The sequence below is a fragment of the Artibeus jamaicensis genome, unplaced genomic scaffold, assembly GCF_021234435.1.
Source record: "Artibeus jamaicensis isolate MK-2021 breed Jamaican fruit bat unplaced genomic scaffold, CSHL_Jam_final contig_851, whole genome shotgun sequence".
Taxonomy (NCBI): domain Eukaryota; kingdom Metazoa; phylum Chordata; class Mammalia; order Chiroptera; family Phyllostomidae; genus Artibeus; species Artibeus jamaicensis.
This window is the reverse complement of record NW_026521986.1, coordinates 20,530,640-20,558,256: the sequence shown is the minus strand read 5'-3', so window position 1 is coordinate 20,558,256 and position 27,617 is coordinate 20,530,640.

The window sequence follows — 27,617 nt, the reverse complement described above, 5'->3', positions numbered from 1 at the left end:
AGTGCCAAAGCATCAGCACAATTTGGTTTTAGGAGAATTCCATAACAGAAGTTTTCTCCCACTGGTCTGGGGTGTCCCGGAAACTCTCACAGCCTCCAGCAAACCACATGCTGACTCCATAGCTTTGCTTTTTTCTAGAAATGTGGTCTTTTACTTTTCTAGAAATTATGTATACATGTATTCCTGTGATACGTAGTTATTTTGTGTCTAGCTTCTTTTACTAAGGATATTTTGAGGCTCAAGTATGTTATTCTACAAGTCGTGATTCATCATTTTATGTTCCAGCCATCAGTGAATGGCCTGTCTGATGCTGTTACAGTGGCTGTATTCCTGTGTTACTCCTTCTTACCCACACTGCACCATTTTTATACTTGATCATTGCTCATTGTTATGTATTTGAATTTTCATGGATCTGGCTTTCATCTTCTTTTATTGATTAATTGTCTTCAGTCTCCTTTCTCAAACTGGGTTTTTGTTTGTTTGAATTCCCCATGTTGCCAAGGCCATGACTAAATTCTTGGCCTCCTCACACTTTTTTCTAACTTACTGAAGTTCCACGACTTAAACATTATCAACAGAGACATTTCAAAAATGGAAATATTTGCTCATGGTCAGAGATACAATTACAATTTCAAAACTTCTACTAATATCTGGGAAACATTACACATATAAAACATATTACTAAAACATAAATTTTGATTTCCAGTCCCCAATTTTTTTAATTCAGGCATTCACGTTTTAGTAAGTGCCATATCCAGAAATGATATACAATATCTTATTATAAAATTATGTTTCTCAGAAATATTCCAAATCTATTGTTTTCTATGTATGTGATGCTTCCTCCATTTTCTCCATCTTCCAAGATTTTTCACCTGGCTCTCTAGTTAGATCCCCTGCTTTAAATATTTCTTTAATATAATTGTTTCTGCACACAGAAATCAACAATTTTTAAAATTAAATGTTAATGTTATACTTAAAATCCTTGATCATCTTCTCATCAGATTGCAATAATACTCAGACTGCTTAATTTCCCCTGTAAAGTTACAGCTTGGCTCTTGAACACATCTCTGTTTTCATCTCATACAATCTTCCCCTGGCTCTGTGCACTGCAGATACACTAGGTTGCTTTCTGTCCCCGGTCATGAAAAGTAAATCCCTAGGTCTCTACTTTTGCCCTAAATATTCCTCATGATGGAGGCTGTTTTATTTTTCCTCTTTAGGCCTTGGCATGATTCATCTTTCAATATATTTATGTCCCTTCATAAATAACTTCATGTATCAGTAAACCTAAAGGAAGTCCCAGTTTCTCTTGAATGTACCTTATTATTTATTTACTTGTGTGGTTCATTTCATTCTTGTGTAAGGTCCTTGAGCATCCAAATATGTCTCTTACAATTATTGAGAACAGTCTCTGGCATAGAGGAAATGCTTACTATGTAAAAGATGAATAATTGATTAGTGTAGACAAGTTGAAGAGTATTTGGAGTCTTATATGGCTATGCTTATGTGTTTGCAGTTCATCCTCAGTGTAATGAAAAAGGTAAAAAGGGCTCTTAAGCAAAGACATTCATTATATGTTTGCATTTAAACATTTCACTCTGAACCCAGTTTAGAAAAAAAAATTGAAAAGTGAAGTGCAAACAATTTGTTCTTCCTCAAATAAATGCCTGGCCATTTCCCTTGGCTTCTTGGAAATAATATGTCACACATGATATGATAATCTTTGTTTAGTGCAGAAGCTGGTTACACTGCATCTTGGGGCAAGATCAATTTCAGGCAATAGTCAGTGTAGGCTTGGCCATGCCAGAAAGACAGACCATGTGATTTAAGGAGGAAGACTTTTCATCGCCAGGTATCAGTTAATTTGGAGAATAAGATCAATGAACCACTTGGAGAATAAGAAATCAGTCAATCATGCCAACATAATGGAGCCAAAATTAAAACAAAAAGGCATCTTTATCCATCACCTTCTATTTACATGACACTGTTTATGTACTACAGGTATTTTTAATGCATCTTATACTTATAAAATTCCTACTTTATAAATGGCACTGAACAAATAAATAGGTTGTCTAATGTAGAGAAGAGATACAAATGCAGGGAGTGTGGAATCAGAATTCATTATCTCACAGACTACAGTGCACTATCTCTAGACATAACCCCTTCCTGCAAGTATTACTTACTTGGAACCATAGATGTCTACATGTATAAATCTGGGGGGAAAATTACACAAACCATTCATCCATCCATTTATTAAATAATTCTTTTAACAAAATTTTCATCACCAAGTACTTTTAAAGCAGAATGATGAGAACTGGTAATCTACCAATAAGTCGATTCTCTCTCCTTGTGGACATTATAATCTAGTAAAATAAAAAAGTAAAGTCCCATATGATACACATAATTCAAGAATAGGTCTCTTTGTGATTCCATGGGAAAGCTCTCGGCACTGAATTTTGATTGGCAGGCAGACTCATCACTATCCTCAAGGAATACACTTTTCCAGGTATAATTTGAATGCAGACACACCTGGTGAATAAATTAAATCTCTACAGCTTGAAGGCTTGTACGTATTGCCAGCAATACAAATTGCACTGAAGTAGAGGTGTGAGGCCCTGAATTATGCTGGTGGATTCCGCTCCTCTTGTAAGACCGAAAGCTTTGAAAGTATACAAAAGGAATCATTGCAGAAAATGGTTGCTGTGTTCCTCCGCGTGCAAAAGAAAAGAAAGGCAAAATCCGTCTTGAATAACATAAAATAATAAGATACTTTTAAAGTTAGTTATTTTGGGAGCCTAAGGTAAAATACTACTTTTTTTTCCTCCCTTGGTAGTGAGGAAGAGAAGGGAGAAAAAGCAGACTCAGAGCAGCTCTCAACATTATCTGAGGATTTGTGATATAAATCTCTCGAGTGAGGATGTCTCCATACCTGTTTCTATCCATCATATGCTGCATGAATACACAATCCCTTCAAATGCCCTTGTCCTAAATCGAAAAAAACAAATTTCCTGCTGACCCTGGCAGTTTCAATCATTTCAACCACCGAGCTGTCTGCACTCAGGATCTATTGTGAAAGGTTTCTTTTATTTCACTGATATAGTCATTTACTCGATGAAACCTGTGTTGTAGAAATATTATAAATAGCATTGTGATAGCTATTATAAATTCACCATATACATTTATTTATCATTGCTGGTTAAAATCTTTCTAATTATCAGTGTTTGATTAACAAAAATATCTTTAAAAACTCTAATACACACTCATAACTTTGAATAAAGTATATAAAAATCAGGAAAATTGAGCGGTTTGCAAATCTTTGAAGAAAGCAACAGCTGCTTTATGGGAAAATAGACTGAATTATTTCAACAGAACATTTCTGGAAGAAAAAACAACTTGAATCTTCTAGATTCTGTACTAATATGTTCTATGTATATGTATTGACATAGAAATAAAAATTGAAAATTTCTGTGGATGCTTTGACTCATAATTTAGTGGGAATATACCTATCATTTATTTGTCTATTAGTCATCTATCAAACTATCTATTTATGTATCAATCTGTCTATGTGCCTACATATCATCTATCTATACAATATAACACAATAAAAGGAAATTAATATTTATGGAATGCCTGCTAATTGTCAAGCACTTATATATTCTTTCACATTTAATAGGTCATAAATCCCCATAAATATTATATGAAGTAAGAAAAATACATTGGAATATAGCCAATATAGCTAAGTGATATAGCTTTATGAATTTGGCAAGTCAACTTCTATCCCTCAGTTTTCACATATGTATAGAAACATGATGATAGTAATCACTTTTTGTAATAGGGAATTTTACAAACTTAACATTTTTCTGAGTGCTGTGCATTTAATAAATTTCCAAAAAGTATAACTGTAAATAAAATTAATAAATTTTTTTATTTTGAGAAAACCTTCTATAAGGAAGTTATATTCTATCTGATTATTGAAAAATAATTGTACATTTCACTGAATGTGAAAAACATTATTCTTATGGATACACAAATAGTTATTGTTTTTTAAAATATTTTATTTATTTTTAGAGAGAGGGGAAGGGAAGAAGAAAGTGTGAGAGAGAAACATCAATGCGTGGTTGCCTCTTATGTGGCCCCCGCTGGGGACCTGGCCTGCAACCCAGGCATGTGCCCTGACTGGGAATCGAACCGGTGGCGACCCTTTGCTTCACAGGCCCACGCTTAATCTGCCACACCAGCCAGGGCCACAAATAGTTATTCTTGCTTAAGCATACAGATATTGTGAAAATGGCTAGATGCAAACTTGAAAATTCAAGTTTCCTTTGAGTCTGTGTTAGCTTGGGCAAGTCGGTGATCATCAATAAATACCAGTTTCTATAAAACTGGAATAAGATTAGTCAGGTTTAGAAGGAGGACAGTAACAGTACTTCATCCTCTCAATACTCAGGACAAGGACCGACTCCTGAGGTCATTATCGCCATGGTGTGGGTGGTGTAATTATTATCATTGTACAATACCCTGAAGTCTGGCATTCATTGTCTTTTTGACACTTCTAAAAACAAAAGGTTCATATTGTGTTTTAAGAAGATAACCATCACATTAGCAAGAGTTTAAAGAATATGATGTAATGAAACTATGATATAAGAAAGGAGAAAGTGGTTGAAATATGTCAGGTAAACAATGAAGGCATTTATTCTTGATAAATTGCTGGAAATTAGAAAAGTGCAGTAAAAATTCATTCAATATTTAAGATACGAAGTAAGCCAACTTTTGGAGTAATTAAATGTCTATCTATGGAGGGATGGAGACAGTGAAGAAAGGAGGTAAATGAATCTGAGCCGTATACAGTGAAGGCTGGAGGAAGAGTGGAATCATTCACCCATGAGCAGAATGCCACAGCAGATGACCAGTGTCAAGAGCCAAGTTACAAGGTTTCGTTCGGAATGTCTTAAACGGGAGTATTCATCTCTATTAATTAGGAAAGTGGCATCAAATCTGGACACATAAAATTTAAAGTCACAGGAATTCCAATAATAATGTATTTTACTCTGATGAAACTTTAGTTGTACAATTGACTACATCACATGATTTTTGTATGATGATGCATGAAATAAGACTGTAAGGTAATTATTCTGATGATTATGAATCATAAAATTATTTATTTAATTTCTGAGTTAGTTTTACGTCAAGTACATCTATTTAGTACCACTTCTAAGCTAATGTTATTTATGTGTGTATGTGTGTGTGTGTGTGTGTGCGCATAATGTGATCAGACACCCAAGTTACTTGCATCTTTTGGCTCTGACATCTTTATGCCATGGCTGCCAAGTTGCCACAGAATGGAAAAAATCATCCATAATCTTGTGGGGAGTGTTGCTTTTTGGTTATGTTTTGTAACATTGAGCATCTCTTCTACTTTCATACCACGGATGAGAACCCAGCCAACTGTCTGCATTGCATCTGACTGACGTACTCTATCTCCGTGTCCAGAAACAAAAGAAAGTAGTTTTGATAATTATCTGGGAGCTACTACCATCTAAAAATTCCTCCAAGAACACCAAAACGTATGGCTCTTCATCTATGAATTTTCCAGAGTTCAATAAATAATTCTTAAATTGATATTATTTTTAGCTTCAGCCAGCCTATACAAAATTCTTTTTATCATCTAACACATCCCTCACTAGATGAACTTTGTTAATATCAAAGTACTTATGTTTTTCCTAGACATGCTGTATTTTCTTGTCTTAGATTTCTATCTGCTATGACTTTTCTGCCTTGAATAACTTTCTGTGGGTATCCTATCCATCATTAAAGTTCCAAAGACGTTTTATGCCCTATAAGTGCTAAAACTATATATCTTCATATTTGATTTCCCAAGAGTTCAATGGATATATTTAATCTATATATAATATAATCTATGCCATGAAAGTTTTTAAAATCTATATATAATATAATCTGTCATGAATATTATTTAACCTATATATATGATAATCTAATCTATGCCATGAAAGTTTTTTTTAAAGTTGCATTTGACTTAAAAAATAGTATTTCATTTTATCAGAAGAGTAATAGTTACTCTTCAAATAGATTATTCTTGTGTGGATATTATTTCATCTAATTACTTTAATGTTATAGAGAGACACAAGATGCTAGGGAAATGCATCTAGACAAATATTCAAACATCTCACAAAATAGGACAGGTTGACGACAACTTAAGACCATGAGGATATATGTCAGTAGAATTTTTATCAACATATGCTCAAGAAGGAGTAAAGAGTATATGTGAGATAGTAAAAAGACAGGTTTTAGCTACTGTAAATCCATCCAACCTAATCATTCTCTGCACTGAATAAGGTAACACATACACAATGATCAAAAACTAAGGTTGTTTTCAATGCATATTAGTAAAGTTATATTTGTTCTTTTCATTCTCTCTCTTCTCCTCACTTAAAATGAATCATTGAAAAATCAAATCATTATTAAAATAATGTCTGAGTATAGTTTTGAGCTAAATGTAAGTGCAGCTTTTCCACATTGTGATTTTATATATATTCACATACTCTGTTATTTTAGTTTGATAAGGATTGAGGTTAGGTTTCTTTTTTTAATTTAAGAAGAATATTTATATTATTTAAAAATTATCCTAGCTTTCTAATCATTTTGAAAGAATACCATGTGTCTTCAACATTTTCCCAGTATATAACCTACTATAATTTTTTCAGTATATAATCCACTATAATGCAGGAATGACTGCATTTAGTATATATTCACTTAGTTTCTCCTTTCTCATCAAGGCAGAAGCTACATTTGATCATCTGATTGCCTGTCCTTTATTTTCTTCTAGCCTTGGAATTTCACTGAAACATTTGATGTAGGTATATTAGCATTTGTTGATTTTAAAGCATATAGCTGTGACAAATAAAAAAACTTAGACTGTTTTGAATTCATTTCAAAATATCATAAAGAAAGATTGCCCTGGCTGGTGTAGCTCAGCAGATTGAGCACGGGCCTGTGAAGCAAGGGGTCACTGGTTCGATTCCCAGTCAGGGCACATGCCTGGGTTGCAGGCCGGGTCCCCAGTAGGGGACCCATGAGAGGCAACCGCACATTGATGTTTCTCTCCCACTCTTTCTCCTTCCTTTCCCCTCTCTCTAAAAATAAATAAATAAAATATTTTTAAAAAATAAAGAGATAAAGTTGATATAGCCTTTGTTTTCTAAAAGTAAAAAAATTAAGAGACCGCAACAACCCAATAGAAACTTATTAATGATTGTTAAATGTATTCTGATATTATACGTATGAGCCAAGAACTGGAAGGATAAAAGAGCTGAAGTATTGAGGAGTGTTCTTACTGACTCACCAAGTCTTGCACATTTTTGTGTATCATGTGAACAAGAAACCATTTGTCAATTGCTATTAATGGTCTATCCTTGAGACAAAAAAACACCAGTTTCATTATTTGGTACAGTCTTATCATTAACCTATTTGCTGAACCAGGTTATCCTATCATTTTAAAAATAAAACATTGAAGGTTCTGTGTTGTTTGAAAGCTCTGTGTGTGTACAAAAACGTTAACTTTCACACTACAGGACATGGGGCATTGAAAGCATTTTTTGCCAGTTAATGTTATTACTACACAAGCAAATCTATTTTCCTAAAATGTTTACACTGTATTTCTATCATCATAGTTATAGCCATATTCTAATCTTATTTAAACAGAAATGATTTCATTAAAAAAACCTTTCTTCCTTGCCGTATACCACACATATCTCAGCTTTCAGCTCATCTGACTGGTTTCATCTGAAAAAGAAATAGATTTTTATAAAGAGTCCACTTGATAGAAACTAAAAATATGTAAAAATCTTGACTTTATTTCTCCTAACACTTCTCTAGTAGTTTTATACTATAAACATTAATTTTAGTCCTTAGGAAGGACTTTTTTTAAATAGATATTTTCAACTTGACAGCTATGAAAAATCCATGATGGTCAAAACTAGAGGTAATGTCAGTATGATGTAAGAATATTATGATATAAGCATAAAGAAGCAAAAAATATTTGTTAAATGAGTAAAAAACATTTTAGCTGTTCTCCCCCAAATTTGTACATTGGAGGTACTTACGAAATGATATTACAGATACTGTCTATAAAACTGAGCTTCAACCAAATTACTAATGTACTAATTGGCTGAACATACTAATGAAATAAACCTCCTTAATGAGTAAGAAAATACATTTTTTATTAAGTCAGGTGTTAATTGATTCAGTGGAGAATTATTTATTAAGTGTCTAGGGCTATGCATTAGGGATATATTGATAAGTGATTGAGCCATAGTCCTGTCTTCATGAATCTCACAGTCTAAGATAAAGAGTTACATCAAATGAGCAACTATAATGTACCCACTTGAAAAATTGTGAAAATTCCTAAGTATTTTCATTTATGAATACTCAGAGAACGTTTTTATGGAACATCAACATTAAAACTTTATAGTGAGTGTTTGACACTAGCAGTCAAGAGCTGTTGAGCATTTGCTATGAGCGAGGCTCAGTTAAAAGTGATTATTTTTTTCTGTTATGAACTTCATTGCATGACCTTCTGCAATGGGTACTATATGTAGTTGCTCCTAGTTTAGAGATGATGTAACTGAGGCACAGTTAGGTTTTGGGAGCTGGTTGTGTGACTAATGCTTGCCACTGCAAGGCAATCACTTGTCCCTGACATGAGAAAAAAACATGGTATTTTCAAGGAACCAAAAACATGACGGGAATCCAGGGTGCAAGAGACACAACACAAAACCACCATATAGGACCTCGTAGCCAATGCTTTTTATCTCTTTTTATTGTCTCATTTTTTTCTGCCTGCAACAAAAGTCTATAATGTTAGTATGTTATAAACACAATTATGTATTTGACCTTCAGATGGAGAATAAGTTGAATGAGAGAAAGCAAACACCATAAAATTTACTTTGGATTTTTAAGAATTTGAAACAAATGCAAAAATTATGTAAAAAGTTAAAAACATTTATTTTCTCAGTCCTTAATTAGATGGTTTCTCCACATTACTCAAGATAAAAGAAAACTGAACACATTAAAACTTGCAAAGCCAGCATTATAAACATTATTTTTCTATCTCTTCTTTCTTAAGGCTGTTCTATTATTTAATGGCTTGTGTCAAAACTGCACTTTGAAAAATAAACCAATAAAACAACATATTTCAAATCAATTAATAATTTTCCCAAGGAACTATGTTAAATGGTAAAAATATGAAAAGGCGTCAAGTTTGCTGAAAAATTAAGACTCATAGGTGAAGAACTGGTAACATTTATTTCAGTTATCCATTTTCTTTAACTTGGAATTGTATTTATCCTTGAATGTAACTCAAAATTCATTCCTTTCATATGCAGCTTTTCTCAATTATAATGCACCAAATAAGTTCCTTCTGTTTTACTCACATTATTAGCTATTATTACATACAATAAATTATTATATTTATATATTCAATTATTAATTTGATTTTTATTTAACATACTCAACCTTATTTAATTATTAATTTGATTTTTATTGAACATACTCAACCTTATTCAATTTATGACTCACAAAAGGCTGTAATTTACAAGTTAAAAGTATGATACAAGAAAAAATTCTAAAATTAAGAAAAGAGAAATGATTATTTAAGGCAGACTGAACAAAAGTAAGTAAATGTTCAAAATGTGTGCCACAAAGTAATACATTAGTCTGTACAGGATATGTTCCAAACTTCCAGGAGATACCTGGAACTGCAGTTAATACGAAACTCTGCATCTACTCTATTTTTTTCAGTACATATATACCTTTGAGTAGGTGTATAAATTTATAAATTAGGCACAGTGGTGATTACCAAGAATAAAAACCAAATGGTTATAACAATAAACTGCACTAAAAGTTGTGTGAATGGCTTTGGGGCCATTATTAAGTAAAATAAAGTCATTTGAACATAACCATAGCAAAAACGTGATGGCTGATCTAATAATCAGAAAAACTAAATGTTTAACAGACAGGTAGCATGTACAATGTCGACACATTGGACAAAGTGATGATTCACTCCCTGTGCAGCACACAGTAGGATGCATGAGATTTCATCATATTACACAGAATTGTCCACAATTTAAAACTTGTGAATTGTTTATTTCTGGAATTTTCCATTTAATATTTGTGGATCGCACTTGATTAATGTAACTGAAACAGCAGAAAGTGAAACCCAGAATAAGGCGGGGCTACTCTATGTAATACATTGGTTTGTAGCTAATCACTTTTGTATCTGTTCCTTCCACCAGATTTAAATATTATTGAGGATAGGGTTAGTCTCATACATCTTCGTGCCTGGCTCTTAAGAGGTCCTCATAAATATTTGTTGACTGCATGTACCTATGAAAGAAAACATGAGTAATGGTTCCCTAGTCTTAAAACACTTTAGTTGAAAAGGGTGAGCTACAATAATTAGGTATTGTGAAACTGGATTAGAATAAAGGCATTTAGCAGCTTTGTGCATAACTCAAGGCTTTGCAATGGAAAATATAAAAGCAGCCACGCAACATCTAAATGAATAGTATCCATCAGATTTGACATTTATTAAGCAATAGCAGCACGCTGGGCACTGTCGTAAACACCAACACTTTTTCCAGTGCATTTAGATTTATTTTGTGCTGACTTTGATGCCGAAAAAGACTGATGTAATTTCATAGCAGATGGTGAAAGAAAATGGAAAGATGATTTTAGTTTCCAACTTTAAAGGTACTTCCTTAAATCAATTCCTTATGCTGGAAATCTGTCATATGACCTGGACTAAACATTACAATTACATTCTCCCCTTCTGAAAAGTGAATAGATTTCTTTGATTAAGAAGTATTTGCCCTGTATTGATATTGTCGGTGTTTCTATTGTATTTTTGTTACTAAGATGATTGTTTCTTCCACCTTTTAAACAGCATATAACAGTAGTTCTCTATTTATTTTCATACCCCCACATAGCAGTTCAGTTTTACAGCACCCTATTGGCTATGATGAAATTGCCCATCCTCCAAGTATTGTATGGAAATAAAGCAAATCTTGGTGAAGACCTTTCTTTTGGGCAATGATAGTCATAGAAAGATGTTAAAAAAGAAACTGATAAGAATACCGGTCAGATATTTCAAATATTAATTTTAAAAATATCATATAAAATGTTTTCATAATCCCTAATCTACAGATTTTAACATTGCATGTGTATATGGCTATAGACCTAATTTAATAAAGTTTTATTATATCAGTAAATTATTATGAATGTTTCTAATTTTTAACGTGTCAATTTATAATATATATTAAAATTTTTTGTTAAAATTCTAATTTTTAACTTTTTACAATGCTTTTATATGATAAGGCTCTTTGGTTCCACTAATTGAATAGAGCACTGGCTTGTTTAGGGGAAAAATATATATATTGTGGACTACCTCATGGGAAGCAAGATTCTGGAGGCAGGACCAAAATGATGTATGAGACCTATAGAGTGTATCTTTTTCCTCTTTCCAGGTACATTCTACTCTATTTTAACAGAGAAATTTTAAGTTCGATTAGAAGCCTGATTTTTTTATCTTCCTATATCCATATGGCACAATAAGATAGCTAGAAACAGAAAAAAAAAAGGCTTCATTTTAATACTGTTGAAAATAAACAAAGCTAGACACTGGTTCAAGTAATAAGAACAGATTTCAATCATTTTTATACCATTAAAGCAGGGAAAACATGTCCAGAGTAAACTGAACTCGACTTTGACTAGTATAAAAGGGACTGGGTGTTTTAAATAGAAATAGGAAAGGGAGGAAGCAGGGACTCAGGAGAATCAGAGAAGTGACAATTCACAAGTCAGTGGGTGGGAAGGTTGTTTTATGTGAAATGCATCTTGGGTTGGCCAACGGCTGTTTGTCAAAGTTAAGTACATCCTACCTCTCTGGAGCCCATCCGGGGGTGACCAACCTGCGGCCCATGGGTTACATGCAACCTAGGATAGCTGTGAATGTGGTCCAACACAAAATAATAAATTTACTTAAAACATTATGAGATTTTTTTTGTGATTACATATTGCCATGTATTTGATGTGTAGCCCAAGACAACTCTTCTTCCAGTGTGGCGACGAGATGCGGAAAGGTTGGACACCCCTGAAAGACTGTAACACCTAGAGCCCTATCTCAGGTATTGGCTGGAGCCAACACTGAGTTCTTTTGCCAGCCTTGAGTTTCCTCAGGCAGAAACTTTAGAAGATCTGGCATCATCCTAGGAATGCAGCCTTGAGCTCTTAAAAGCTGTTTACTGTTTGTTAACGTATTTATAAGCCAAAGTTGAGGCCTAGTAGAGAAGAAGACTTAGAGAAGCCTGGCTAAATTTTGGTCAAGAAGAGAATCTTTGTCTTCCAGAAACCTTCATTTTTTTCCCCTTACACCATATGGCACAAAATGATTTCCAACATCTCCAAAGTGAACATCACCTTTATTTTGTCAATTAACCCATGGATTGCTCTTTTTCTTCCATGTACAAAATCATAGTCTCTCTAAGGTTAGGCTCCATTTCTAAGCCAATCAACCCAGAAGTGGGGTTACAATATACACTATTAATTTGGTGGTATTTACAGTAGCTACCTAATGTGTGGAAATACAATTTCCCCCAAATATTGGCAGAAAAATTAATATTTGATGAGGTCCTGGTGTCAGAGAGTAGAAGTCAGCATTCCTCATGTGTGATGATCAGCTGGGAGGTCAACTCCCTGAAGGTATTCACCGGGCTGGTAAACACAGACGTCAGTGCTGCCACGTTCTCCTTAGACAGAACCAGGGGAGAGGACAGGGATAAGCATGGTGAGGCATAAAAAGGCAGTCTTTTATACAGATTTCGATTCTCCACAGGTAAAATTAGAGTAGGCAATTTTGGTTGTCCTATTATGTTCCTATTTCTAAAGGCACAAGAAGTATATTTTGTTCTTTTATATGTGACTCATTTCTTTGTTAGTTCTTAGACTCATCTACTCTTTCATATGATAAAGATCTTGGGTACTCTGTGAATTTCTTATTTTAAAAATCTTCTTAAAATAACTGTTATCCACATTTTAAGTTCAATAGAATGCTTTACATTTTTTAAAACATCTTATTTATTTTTAAAGAGAGGGTAGGGAGGGAGAAAGAGAGAGAGAGAAACATCAATGTTTACCTCTCATGTCTCCCTACTGGGGACCTTGTCTGAAGCCCAGGCATGGGACATCACTGGTAATCAAATCCATGACCTTCTGGTTTACAGGACAGCGTTCAACCCACTGAGCCATACCAGCCAGGGCTTGAGTGTTTTTCTTTTTAAAAGATATGTAGTATCCTTTTTGAGCTTGAATTCACTTTTTAAGAAAAAAGTGAAAACAAATTATGAAAATAAACTATAGAATGTTAATGTAAAGATAAAATTCTTATAACAAGAAAAAAATCACTGATTAGAATTTAGAGTTTCACACCATATTGGCAATCAGTATATGTGAATTCCACATCCCTGCTCATTCCAATGAGATAAAAAGACACTATTCACATTAATCATAGTTATTTTAGTCTATGTCTAAACATCTAATACCTGGATTATCTGTATGTCTATTGTTATGGGCTATTTCTTCTCTTGGGATTTTTTAAATTAGATTTGACTTCCTGGCACAACATGCCATGTTTGAGAGATATAATTCATGAAAAACTGTAGTGGCTCTGAATGAAACTGTTTTTCTACAGAGGTTCTTCTGAGTTTGAGCAAGAACAGATCAAAGTGTATTTCCAGGGAACACATTTTTGAAAATGATACAATCATTCAGGAGATCACCTGGGTCTGAAAAAGGGTCTCTGAATCTGGACTAGACCTGAATTTCAATGTTTTAAGTGTCTGGCTAGCACCATGAGACTGCTAAAAATCTCTGCTTAGTCCCTTAGCAATTAGTAACTTCTTTATGCCTGATTTGTCCACTTCTTACTTGGGAATTCTTAGGGGGTACCAAACATTCCAAGAACAAAATCTTGTAAAAGTAATTATTATGTATCCATATCCCTGTTCCATTTTCTCCAGGGTCTTAGAACCTGAGTTTCAGTTGTGGCCTCTGTATACTTACCCACCTCTAATTATATCTGTATCTTTGTTCCTTAAAAACTATGAATACAGTCCTGGTTGGTGAAGCTCAGTGGATTGAGCATGGACCTGCAAACCCAAGGATCATGGTTCGATTCCCAGTCAGGGCACATGATTAGGTTGCAGGCCAGTTCCCAGCAGAGGACACACGAGAGTTACCCATACACTGATATTTCTCTCCCTCTCTCCTTCCCTTCCCCTCTAAAGAAAAATAAATAAAATCTTTTAAAAAAACTATGAATACACATTGACACCAGAAATCTCAGTTCAATGACAATATATTTCCACCTAATTCTTCTCTCTTTTCATATTTAGAGTTTGTTTTACTGGGTCCTTCAATCTTAATTTATTTACTGCCTTCTTCCTCCTTCCAGATCCCCACTTAGGTTTTTACACCAGGCGAAGTTCTGCCATCACAGACTTTACTGGAGAGACTCCTCCTCACCTCACATGGGTTGTTACCTCTTGCTGGTCCATAGAAACTGCTCATCCGATGTTTGGACATCTGACACGCCCTGCTTTATATCACAACTTTAGGACTAATTTTTAGTTTATAAAGAGCTGGGGTTGGGGGAAGAAACAAAAGAAGAGAAAAAAGCAGAAGTTAACAAACTCTTTCAATTCTAATAAAATAAAAAATTGCTCTTCAATTTCCCCATAATGGATAATATCAATCATCTTTATAAATCTTATCACATAATTGAAAATAAATAGCAATAATTTTTGAAATATTTTGATGTTTTTAATTATGACATGTTGAGAATTTTTTAATATTGGTGATTTTTTCTTTTTTTAAAGATTTTATTTATTTATTTTTAGAGAGGAAGGGAAGGAGAGAAATATCAATGCATGGTTGCCTCTTGTGAGTCCCCTGCTGGGAACTGGCCTGCAACCCAGGCATGTGCCCTGACTGGGAATCGAACCATGATCATGTGGTTCGCAGGCCGGCATTCGATCCACTGAGTTACACCAGCCAGGGCTGATTTTTTCTATAAAATTTTTTTAAATTATTTTTTCTAGTTTAATTTTTATTTTTTCTTGTTGGCTACATTTTTATATTAATTCAACAAATATTTATGGCATATATATTAATCTTTACTGTTTCTCTATAAATATTTTAATTTGTATGACCTCTTTATAAGGAATTTTAGAAATGAGCTCCTCAAAGGCAGTAAACAAGTTTTATATTTATCCTAAAGTTATCTTGTCAGAGAGTACAACATCAAATATTTATTCATTAACAACTTTTATTTACTTATTTAAAAATAATCATTTAACCAGAGGTCTGTGAACATTTATGAACTTGAAAATATTTGAGCATGTAGGTATGTGTATGTGTATGTATTGTCCTTGAGAGAGGGGTTAAAATTTCCATAAGAACAATGTAATATTTAATATAGCCATAAAACTTCATACTAAAATTAGAGAAGATGGACTTCTGGCCAAGATAGAGGCATAGATAGACAAACCGTGCCTCCTCGCAAAACCAAAATTAAGAACAACAAAAATTTAGAAACAAAAAAGCATCCAGAACTGACAGAAAGTTGAACTGTATGGAATTCCCACAACCATTCATCCAGACCAGTAGGAGGGGCAGAGTCGGTGGCTAGTGGAGCGGGGTCGCAGGCACAAGAAGGCAGAGGTTGGCAGACCTGGCCCAGGGAGGAAATGAGCAGACCCAGCGAGGTGCACAAGGTGGTTGGCTGACCGCGGACACACACTCACACACAAATAAACCAGGCAAAAATGGGCAGCGAGACAGACACTGCCACTCAGGGCCCCAGCATCAGGAAATAAAGCCTAAAAGCACCCATTGAAAACACTTGTGGGGGAGTGATGTGCCAGAGAGACTCCCAGCCTCACAGGACAGTGTGTTGGAGAGACCCACAGGGTCCTAGGATATACACAAGCCCACCCACCCAAGATTCAGCACCAGAAGGGCCTAATTTGCTTGTGGGTAGTGGCAAAAGAGACTGAAATCCAAGAGAGAGTGGAGCAAGTGCCACTGTTCTCTCTTGAACACTGCCCCCACATACAGTCACAGCTCAGCAACTGGGTTGCCCTGCCCCGGTGAACACCTAAGGCTCTGCCCCTCATACCTAACAGGCACAACAAGTCAAAAAGAAAAGATGCCCCAAATGGAAGAACAAATCAAAGGTCCACAGAAAATACAACTAAGCAATGAACAGATAGACAACTTATCAGATGCACAGTTCAGGATGATGATCAGGATACTCACAGAACTGGTTGAATTTGGTCACAAATTAGATGAAAAAATGAAGACTGTGCTAAGTGAAATTGAGGAAAATGCACAGGGAACCATAGTGATGGGAAGGAAACTGGGACTCAAATCAATGATGTGGACCAGAAGGAAGAAAGAAGCATCTAACCAGAAAAGAATGAAGAAATAAAAATTTTAAAAAAAATGAGGAGAGGCTTAGGAACCTCCAGGATATCTTGAAATGTTCCAACATCCAAATTATATGGGTACCAGAAGGGGAAGAGGAAGAGCAACAAGTTAAATACTTATTTGAACAAATAATAAAGGAGAACTTTCCCAATCTGGCAGAGCAAATAGACTTCCAGGAAGTCCAGGAAGTTCAGAGAGTCCCAAAGAAGGTGGACCCAAGGAGGAAAACACCAAGGCACATCCTAATTGCATCATGCAAGATTAAAATGAAGGAGAGAATTCTAGAAGCAGCAAGAGATAGGAGGATGGTCATCTACAAAGGAGTTCCCATAAGACTGTCAGCTAATTTCCCAAAAAAGACCTTGCAGGCAAGAAGGGGCTGGAAAGAAGTATTCCAAGTAATCAAAGGCAAGGACCTACACCCAAGATTGCTTTATCCAGTAAAGCTTTCATTTAGAATGGAAGGGTAGATAAAGCGCTTCTCAGATAAGGTCAAGTTCAAGGAGTTCATCATCACCAAACCCTTATTATATGAAATGTTAAAGAGACTTATCTAAGAAAAAGCAGATAAAAATATGAACGGTAAAAAGACAGCAAACTCACAATTACTAACAACCACACCTACACCAAAAGCAAACTAAGCAACCAACTAGAACAGGAACAGAACCACAGAAACGGATATCACATGGAGGGTTAGCAACAGGGGAGTGGGAGAAGGAGAGAGGGGGAAAAGGTATGGAGAATAAGTAGCATAGATGGTAGGTAGAAAATAGACAGAAGGAGGGCAAGAGTAGTGTGGGAAATGTAGAAGCTAAAGAACTTATGACTCATGGACATGAACTAAAGGAGGGAATGTGGGTGGGAGGGGATATGCAGGGTGAAGAGGAATGAAGGGGGGAAATGGGACAACTGTAATGGCATAATTAATAAAATATATTAAAATATTTTACAAATTAGAGAAGATATGCTAAATATTAATGATAAGAGTTATTTATATTAGAGACTAGGACTGACTTTTAAAATATTTTACATAAACTTTCTTACAATGGAGACAATAATCATTTACTGCAAATCCTCATAGCACACAAACTATCAAAAACTTTCAACACTGTTGAGTAAGAAATGCACTCCTGTGATGATGAATCATCCCACGAATTTATGTTTTTATTTAAAGATATGAGCATTTTCGTTCTACAAGAAAACTGCATTTAAAGTAAATTAAAGACAAAAAGTATTCTTTTGCAGTGCTTGATAAAAATAATCCTTAAGTTGGATATATTTTCACTGAACCACATTTCTCTAACAAATTTAAATTGCAAATAGAAATTAAAATACCTACTCCATAATTTCAACTACATTAAAAAAAATTCTAATAGCATTTTATAACAAGGGTAACAGGGTTAAACTACTTCTAAATTACTTTGATAAAGAATATAACTTTTTAAATTATAAAACATGAAATTAATACCTCTAAAAGATAGAGAGGTAATATTCTTGGGAGAATCTAAAAGCATGCTAATTGGTAATTGACTTGTGAACTATGAATTGTTCTGGAGTAGTATATCATCCTCCAATATAATTAGTAGCTAGTAGGTATTTTTTTCAATACATAAATATGTATAATAGAAATTTCCATCAATATTTTGTCACTTTCATTTTATGTTGGGAGCACATAAATCCATAACAAAATACTATAAATAACTTAATCACAGTGCCAGCACCATCTTAATGAATGCTTAAGTCTTAGAGTTTTAAAATTGCTTAAAATCATTCATCTTAATTCACAGTTTTGCAATCAATCCCCTCTTTATATTTTTATTTAAGAACATTTACAGAGTGTCTATAATACTAGAAATTAGGTAATGTCATATTAGGAATCTCTTAGGAGTTTGCATTATCTTGAGTGTGAGGCAATACTGGACTCTAAAACAAGACAGGGAGGCCTGGAGCAGGTGGGTTGATACTAAATAATCGGTAAGGAGAAGAATTCATAGTCCATTCTGCATTAACAATGCCAATGTTTTTGGCTTTTTCAATCTGGTAGAAAATCCTGCCAGTTAATATATGTTGATATTCTTGAAACATTTAAGTTACATTCAAATATCATTAATCTTTCCTCCTGAAAAAGTAAAAGTCAAGAAAATAACATATGGTTGGGTGGGTGGTAAGGTGTACAGAATCAACATAACAGTGATATTGTGATTAGCAGCATCTCCCTGCCCTGCCCATTGACTCCTGTCAAAACTCAGTTTCAAATATCTGCTATAACTTACTGTGAGAATTAAAGTATAATGTATATAAAATGCCTTGTAGAGTGTTTGGCTTATAGTAAGCATCCATTGAACAGATTGTTTGGATGTAGTCTCCTCATATAGTCTCAAAATGAATTTCTATTACAAATGCAACACGAGCCTTCCATGTAGCTCACTGAAATCTGAAACAGGTTAAAAAAACATATTCTTAAAGTATACTCCACACTGTACTGAGCTGACCAAAGGGCATATATATTATAGTATTGTGGTTGAACTTGTAGCCAGACCAGAAAATCAATATATACTTAATAAAATTTCTGTTGATTTTGGTCAAATATAGCAAACAAGATCATCCTTATGCACTAGTTGCTGCACTCACTAGTTTTTCTATCAGGAAATAGCAGAAGTTCACTTGTCATCAATCTGGTTTGATGGCATAGACATGGTCTAAGATTTTTGAATGAATTACCATGTTATAAAACAAGATTATTTCAGAAAGGAGCAACTCAAGAAGGTTGTAACTACAACACTGTTTATAAATAAAAGAATTCAGCACTAAAACGAGACATCCAGATAACATCATAATTGAAAACAGAAATGCTAAGCACAAAGCAGACTGGTTTCTGGTTCCCGAACACTAATGCAATTGTCTAGTTGTGAAGTCACGCTAATAACTGGATGTGAATTTTTAGTCCCTCTCTGAGATCCTTAGCTAGTGAGTGATTATAAATTATTTTGCCACCTGAAAAGGAAGATCAGATCTGTATTATGTTAATAAATCAGATGCTACATTTTAGATGACCAGTGAGAATAACCAGGGGCAATTAAATTTGTACTGGAAATGAGTGGTACTTTGTTCCAATGGACAAAACCTATAGCCTGGATTACTGGAATTTACTGCCTAAGAGTAAGTGACTTTATTTTTTTTTGAAATTCAGTTGCTTTTTCTATAGGAAAACAGGGAAATATTTATTATTTCTCACAGATTACTTCTTTCAGAAAATAAGTTATGATCATCTACATAGAAATGTTTTGTATAGAAAATGAGGTGTTTTAAAGTACATCACCATTTTTATATATAGATATTAAATATGTGTTTAGCAGTTAATTCTAGAAAATTAATCTAAAATAAATCTACTGATATATTTATTAAGAAGGAGAAAAGCTGGTTCAGGAAAAGTTATTTATTTCCTCATTTAGTTCAAATATTCTATGATAGTTATTTAATAAAGTTATGTTACTTTATATTACACAATTATGTTAATTTTATTTTAAATTACATTAAAACCTTGAAATTAATTACTGGTTTTAAGATAACAAACAGGGTAGATTAAATCACAAAAAGCTTAAATAGAAAGGTTCTAGAATTTAATATTTAAGATGTTTCTAATTTTATATTCAGTGAACAGTCATTGACAATATTCTAAATGTCAACTATTGAGTCATTATTAGAAGCCATATAAGTAAATAGTGTCATGTCAGTTTATAGTAAAGCAACTAAGGTTCAAAGTAGCTTTCAATATACTAAAACCACATGGCTCATACATTAAAGTGCTGGCATTTGATCAATTTTCAAAAAATTATGAAGCCAGTGTTTTTCTCCTTTATATGGATTTTGTCAAATAACCTTACATTTTAGGTCACTTTGCCAATTTAAATACAAAAGCGCAAAATACACAGACATAAGAGAGGGACATAAATATATATGCTTGGTTATATATTTCTTTAAGTTATGAACTATCTAGCCAAACAGCCTGTATTCAATCTTTTATACAATCTTGAGGTAATTATTTAATGAATATGCCCTTCAGTTTCCTCATCTATTAAAAGTGAAAAGCACAGCACCTATCTCAAAGGATTTCTGTTGCGATTAAAAGCATTTACACACAAAAAGTGCTTCAAACAGCACCTGACTCTGAATAAGCACTTGATAAATATTAGCTGTATGTATTACTGTCCCATTATTTTCTGCTACTATTCAGATCACTTTCTTTCTATATATCCTTATTCCAAAATTTTAAAATGTTAAGTATTTTTGATGAAAAAACATACAATTGACACATTATAATTTATTTACAATCTGTACCTTATCTGAAATTTAATAGTCTACCTGCTATTCTAGTCATCATTTCTTCATAATTCATTATCTAACTTAACTATAATATATTTTTCTCCACAAGGTATTTAGGGAAAAAATCTAAACCCCTTGTTTTTTCTTGCAGAGAGAGACCAGGGCAGGCTATTACTTACTACCCCTGTGGAGAAGGCCAAGTACAATTTGAAAGAGAATAAATTGACAATTCAACCATCACAACAAAATCCTAATAATTATATTTCATAATTACTTATAAGAAAATATCTTTTTAAAATATGTTAAACTAATAGTAGATACTGTTTATTTTTAAAGGACCATTATGCCCCAGATTTTGTGCAAAGGATGTTATGTGTATGGTTTCTAATCCTCAAATAAACCTTGAACGCAGAAGTGATTGTTATAAATGAGAAAACAAATTCAGAGATTTAATCTAATCTTGAATGACATAGAACACAGGTGTGGCAAGTATAAACTTTATACTTGGACAGACATAAGTTTCAATTGTTTATTTTCTTACTATTTAATACATAATGTCCCCTTGTCTCATTTTTACGATCTGTGAAATGCCTCATCATTTTGCTAGGAGGATTATGTGCGATCACATCCCTAAGATCTTGAATACATCACTAGACCGATGACAAGCTTTCATTCATAGTTGCTCATATGAGATTAAGATAATGCATTGTTATCATGTGAATCTATACTAAGGCACACATTTGTCTGATTCCAAAGATTAGCATATTTATTACCATTGATACCCATGTTTATCTACTCTTAAAAAGATTTTGAAATTAAACATTTTGATCAAGCATTTCTTAATTAAGATTAAATTCTCTGTATATGAAAGTCATGCTGTGTATCCATACATTTGTGTCATCAGGCTAAATTGAGGAATCTATGGAATAAATACTCTTACTCCTCTCATGTTTCACACTGCAAAATATGAACTTCAACATGTGCCAATGTGAAGGCCTTGACTTTGTTCTCACATGGAGGGCAGGTGCCCACAGACCACTTCAGTTTGATGTTTTTATTTCTAGAATACAAATGGCTGGAGAAAGAGCTTCGATTGCAATTTTTGATGTACTGTGAAACACTCTTTTTATACAGTGGGTAGACTATAACCCACAGGAGATTAATACATTACAAAACCAAATCAAAAATGACATATTCATTTTCACACCAAAAGCATAGCAGCAATATTTATCATAAAGAAATGATTGATTTATACTGGATAGAAGCAGTTTATTTGTTTTACACACTTGCACTCACTCTCATATAAAATTTCAGAGCTTTAACATAATTACCTTCTAACATATTGTTGAATACAAATATTCTTAAAATGCAAAAATTAATAGGGAATATAACTATAAATGCTATATTTTGTTCTATTGATTAATGTGTTATGACAATTCTCTTCAAGTGAATTTAAGTCAAAAATGATATTTCAAAAAAATCATTCCCTCATCATCTGAAACACTGCAGTATACTATGACTCAGGCTAAAATTATTCAGACCAAACCATTTTATTTATAATGGCACATCTCCATGATTCCTCCCATCAGAGATTTGAATTCAAAATACTCGAATAAGAATTTATGACTCAAGAGTTTAGTTTTGGAAATTCATACCTCATAAATGATACACTCTGATGAAATAATGTTTTAGCCACCAATGTACCATCTTTTTCACTAATGTTCTGCCTTTTGAATGATGCAAACATTTTTCTACTGCCATTGCTAAATTTTGCACCTTCTTGTGATATTGAACATTGAAATGGTACATAGAAATGAGTGGTATTAGACTTTTTTCCTGATTTATTAGCATTTTTTACATGTGACAAAAGAACACATTTATGATCAGAAATAACTTTTAAAGATTCAATTAATGTTTTCCTATTTAAAGTATTATGATTTGAAAATTTCAAAATAAATAACCTATTGTTCTTGACTTTAACTTTCATATTTAAATCAAGTATGACATCAATAAGAGGAGCAAAAAAATCCATCAGTGTATAATATACATGTATTGGTAGAATGAAAACTTACATCAAAATTTAAGTATATGAATGCCTATTGTTTCCAATTAAGTAAATCGTATTATTTACTTAATATAATTTCATTCAAGAATTAGAATAAGAGAAAGGCAAGAAGAGTAAGAGGATAGAGGACACAATGCTCAAGTTCTTTTGCACACCTACAAGTGACCTCGAGATCCCAAATCGATCTACTGCTGCAAAGTGTGTGTCAATGATTCACAAACGGACCAACTAATTTTTCATAATCATACTGCCAAGGTAGATATTTTATTTAAATTTCCAAAATATTTTGAAATATTATGACATTGACTTGTCAATGATCTTAAATGATTGCACTTAATTTTACAACTTCCTTAACCACCTTTATTCATTTATATTATAATTTGCATTTCGAATTTTCTCCTGATGTTGAAAAGATCCAAGCATAATAAAAAGTACAAGGGATATACTTGTCCCTCAATTAAGAACATGCAGAATACAAGAAAGGCCTCAAAGCAAATGTTGGAAAGGGAAATAGGAAGATAACATGCACTTGAGATTTTGAAGAACTAATCACTGGGAAATACCTAAGAGATTTCACGGCCATACCCAGGAAATTAAGTCATGATATTTGTTCTGAGGTAGCTCATTTGCAGTTAAAATGCCAAGGAGAGTTTTCTATTAAAAGACAAAATGTTAACAGTAGAGAAATAAAAGGGGAAAATGTCTAACCCCAGCATAGGACTAAAAGAATTTAGCTTTTGGAACAGCCTACTTTATAACTTTGAAATTTTCACAAATTTTGTTTCAAATAAAATTGAAAAATAATGCAAATATACATAGTTTTTGCAAAGACATTAACATTTCCATTGAACCAATAAACTTTAATTAGGGAGGATATACCTTCTGTGATGTAAGAGGCAAACTAAGACAGAAAAAGTTTAATCTCTTAAATATCATCACTGTGGTGTGTAACTTTTCATCAGTAAATAAAAACTATCAATCAGAAATAATGTAAAGCTTCATTTAAATGACTTTTTTACTCCAACTGTCCAACATTTAATACAACACAGCAATAGACCTATAGCTCTCAAGTAGTTTTCCAATGTAAAACTCTAAAAAAGGAATCTAATATTCAGATACATTTAAAAATACCGCATGCCCTCTACTCCTTGGAAGGAGTGCATTGCACATTATCATTTTACATATCTGAGTGGCTTGGCTGTATGGACACTTTAAGCTGCATTTAATATAATCATACTTGACTACTTGAATAGTTTTCAAGTTAAATGATCAACATATATAGAAACTGTACACTATGTAAAACTTTTGAGAAACAGCATTTCAAATACATCCATCCCACTGATAAAAAGAGGTATACTATGCTTGATATTCGGTTCTCCCACTCAGTTTGCCACCACTGTTTTCACACTGCTTCCCTAAGTGACTGACAGGCTGTTCATGGAAAGGCTTTCTACTTCAGACTATAGGTAAACCCATAGTTGGCATATGGAGGAATTCAGAGAATGGAGGAATTCAGAGAATGGAGGAAAGGTCCAGTACGTAACTTGCCTATCCACTCAAAATACTGCTGCAAGTTGGCTGTGATTCTTTATCAAAGACCAAAACTCCTGTTGAGTTTTCCTACAGACATTCTCCCTGGGTTATCATAATCTCACCTCCCATTCCCATTTTAGACCTGTGAGTAGTAACGTTTCTCCACTGTTGTTAGAGCTAAGATGCTTCACTGCTATTTCTGTAAAACCTGTTCAACTCAAACATTTGTAAATAGTTCCCTTTGGTTGACTCATCTCCTCTCTATCATACCTAGAAGTCGACTAGGAAATAGACATTCAAGATAGATTCTGAGATTAAGTTGCTCAGATGTTAAAGAATCTATGAATAATCCTTTACAGACGAGAAATAAGGAGTTGGTAATCTCTGCCGGGTCATGGTATCACAATTATTGAAATTATCAGAAACTTTACAATGTAATTTATTAGATAAATGCAGAATTAGCTGGAAGATAAGTTGTGTGTGATCTTCAGGCTCCATGGAATGTAAACTTGATTATTTATTTCTACACTTAAAATTCCTGTTTTTCCAATTCCTCATACCCTAGTTCAGGGTTAAGTATGAGATCCTCAGTTAATGTACAAAGACTCTGGTCTAAGTGTGCATCCCCATTCCTTGTCACTTTCCTAAAAATACACGTTAAAAAGTCACCCTGTGGTTTTTCACTGCAGGTTTCACACATGCTCTGCCCACTGACTGGACACCCTTTCCTTTTTTTTGGCTATTTGTGTTTATTCCGCAGGATGCCACTGCTTCTTCCTGGCATCCCCCAACATGCCGTGTTTCTTTCTCCTCTGTGCTCCTAGAGCACTGATGAATGCCTCTCATCATGCAGGTCTGACACTCTGCTGTTAGTCCATTGTTGCTTGTCAGTCTTCCATAGCAGACTAAAGCCCACTGGTTACAGATGTCATGTGCAACAGAAGAAAGGAAAGAAAGGAGAGGAGGGGAGGGAGGGGAGGGGAGGGGAGGGGGGGGGGGGGGGGGGAGGGGGGGGGGGGGGGAGGGGAGGGGAGGGAGGGGAGGGAGGGAGGGGAGGGAGGGGGGAGGGGAGAGAGGAGAGGAGAGGAGGAGAGGGGGAGGAGAGGAGAGGAGAGGAGAGGAGAGGAGAGGAGAGGAGAGGAGAGGAGAGGAGAGGAGAGGAGAGGAGAAAAGGAAAGAAAAGAAAACTGCCCATTCTCCAGCACGTAGGATAAAATCTAAGAAAAAAGAATGTTGATTTAGGTATTCAATAGCATTCAATAGCATTCCCTTTTCTGATATGTTAAAAGTAAAATATGTTTTATTCTTTAAACAATTTTTCTATGTGGGTAAATTCTCATTAGATTTAAAAATTTAAAAATACACAAAAAATGCATATACAAAAGAAGCACCCTGTGCTTTTCTCTATTCTTCTACTCTACTCCTCAAAGTTAACTTGCATTAATAATACAGTGAGACTTTGATATGATTTTTAGGAAATTTTATATCAGACAAATTAGAATACTCTATTATAAGGAAGATACTTTTGGCATTTTTGTACTTGGCTGACAGAAAATCATGGGCATATTAACCGTGATTGTGCTTTGCAGTTTAACATCGCCATAGGGCATGGCTTTCTTAACCACAACAGGCTGAAAATATGTATGAGATAAATGATTCCCATTAAGCTTTGGCTACCTGGTTGGATGCTTTACTTGTGGTTAATTCTAGACGTGGTGTGGTTCTTTGTGCATTCCTGCATTTGGTAACTCTAGCTGCCTGAGAATATAGCAGGCTGTTCTAAAGTCAGGTGTTCCATAGGTCCCTGGTTCTCTAAAAATACACCATTCAGTGTAAAAACTAGTACATGTAAGCACATGTTTTATGTTTGTAAGTGTTTAAAAGTATTGTAAATGCCAAATAAAAATTTTAAGTCTCTAAAAATACAGTAGACAAATACATAGATATCACAAGTCGAATTTCTTGGTTTGCTCACTACACCACCTATTAAATACAAAAGAGATAAAGGAGGAAGCTAGATAAGCAAGGTATTTTGAAATTATTTTAATAAGGTATTTTAATGCACATTTTGCCGCATTAAAAGAGAATATGTCTGCAAAGCAGGAATTTGGCATGCTTACTTTTGAATATTGTGATTGGCACTGTTAGTCTAATAGAAAGCTAGGGGACAGCTCCATTAACTACTATGTCCTAAAATTCTGATTTATGTTTCATCCTCTAATTAAAGTCCAAGAACCCTAAAGCTGAGATATATTATGTATAAATTTGCTTTAGCAATGAGATGTCTGTGAGATGATGTAAATGTCACGGTAAAATTGGAAGACCTTTCCTTCAATATGAAAAACACAAAAAAGCCTCAGCACAGAGAGATGACCAAACTATTTTCAAAGGACATACAGAAAGGCATAAGAAGCCTAAGAACATTATACAGCAGCCTCTGCCTGGGTTTGATGCCTTGTTGCTATGTAGGGGCCAGTAAAAAATATAAACTTTCTCCCTCAAGTCCTAGTTAGTTAAAGGAGGAAAGCTAGTATTCTGAGGATAATGCATTGGCTTCACTAAAATCCTCAGAACAGAACTTTAATTCAATGTATTTACCGAGTCTGCTGCTATATTCAACAATGTAGTTAGCACTATACATTACCTGATGTTTAAATAAAGGTATCTGGCTAAGTGTTTAAATGGGAAAGTAAAGAAGTGTAAGTAACAGGGAAGGCATTTTTAGAATTAAATTCTGAACTCCAGTCTCTAAAATATTTATTTCTAACATAGAATCAGGACAATCACTCTCACTACTGTAGAACAGCAAACCCAATTTTCTTTCATTAATAATCCCTATAAGGGGTTTAGCTCTGACTATATATGGAAATATAAAGGGAGAAGGAAAACCAAAAGGAAACTCAAGAACAGAGAGAAATTGCCCGATAACCAACACACCAGGTTTATCTCCACACCTACACTTCTTTTGTACGAACTGCATATCACTCACCAATCATGGCCTGCAAAATGTCTCAGTCAGCGATGGACCATATAGAGTAAAATGGCCCCACAAGTTTACAACGGAACCAAAAATTTCTTTCATCAAAATTACAGCATAAGACATTACACCCACATTCATGTTGAGGATGGTGTAAAC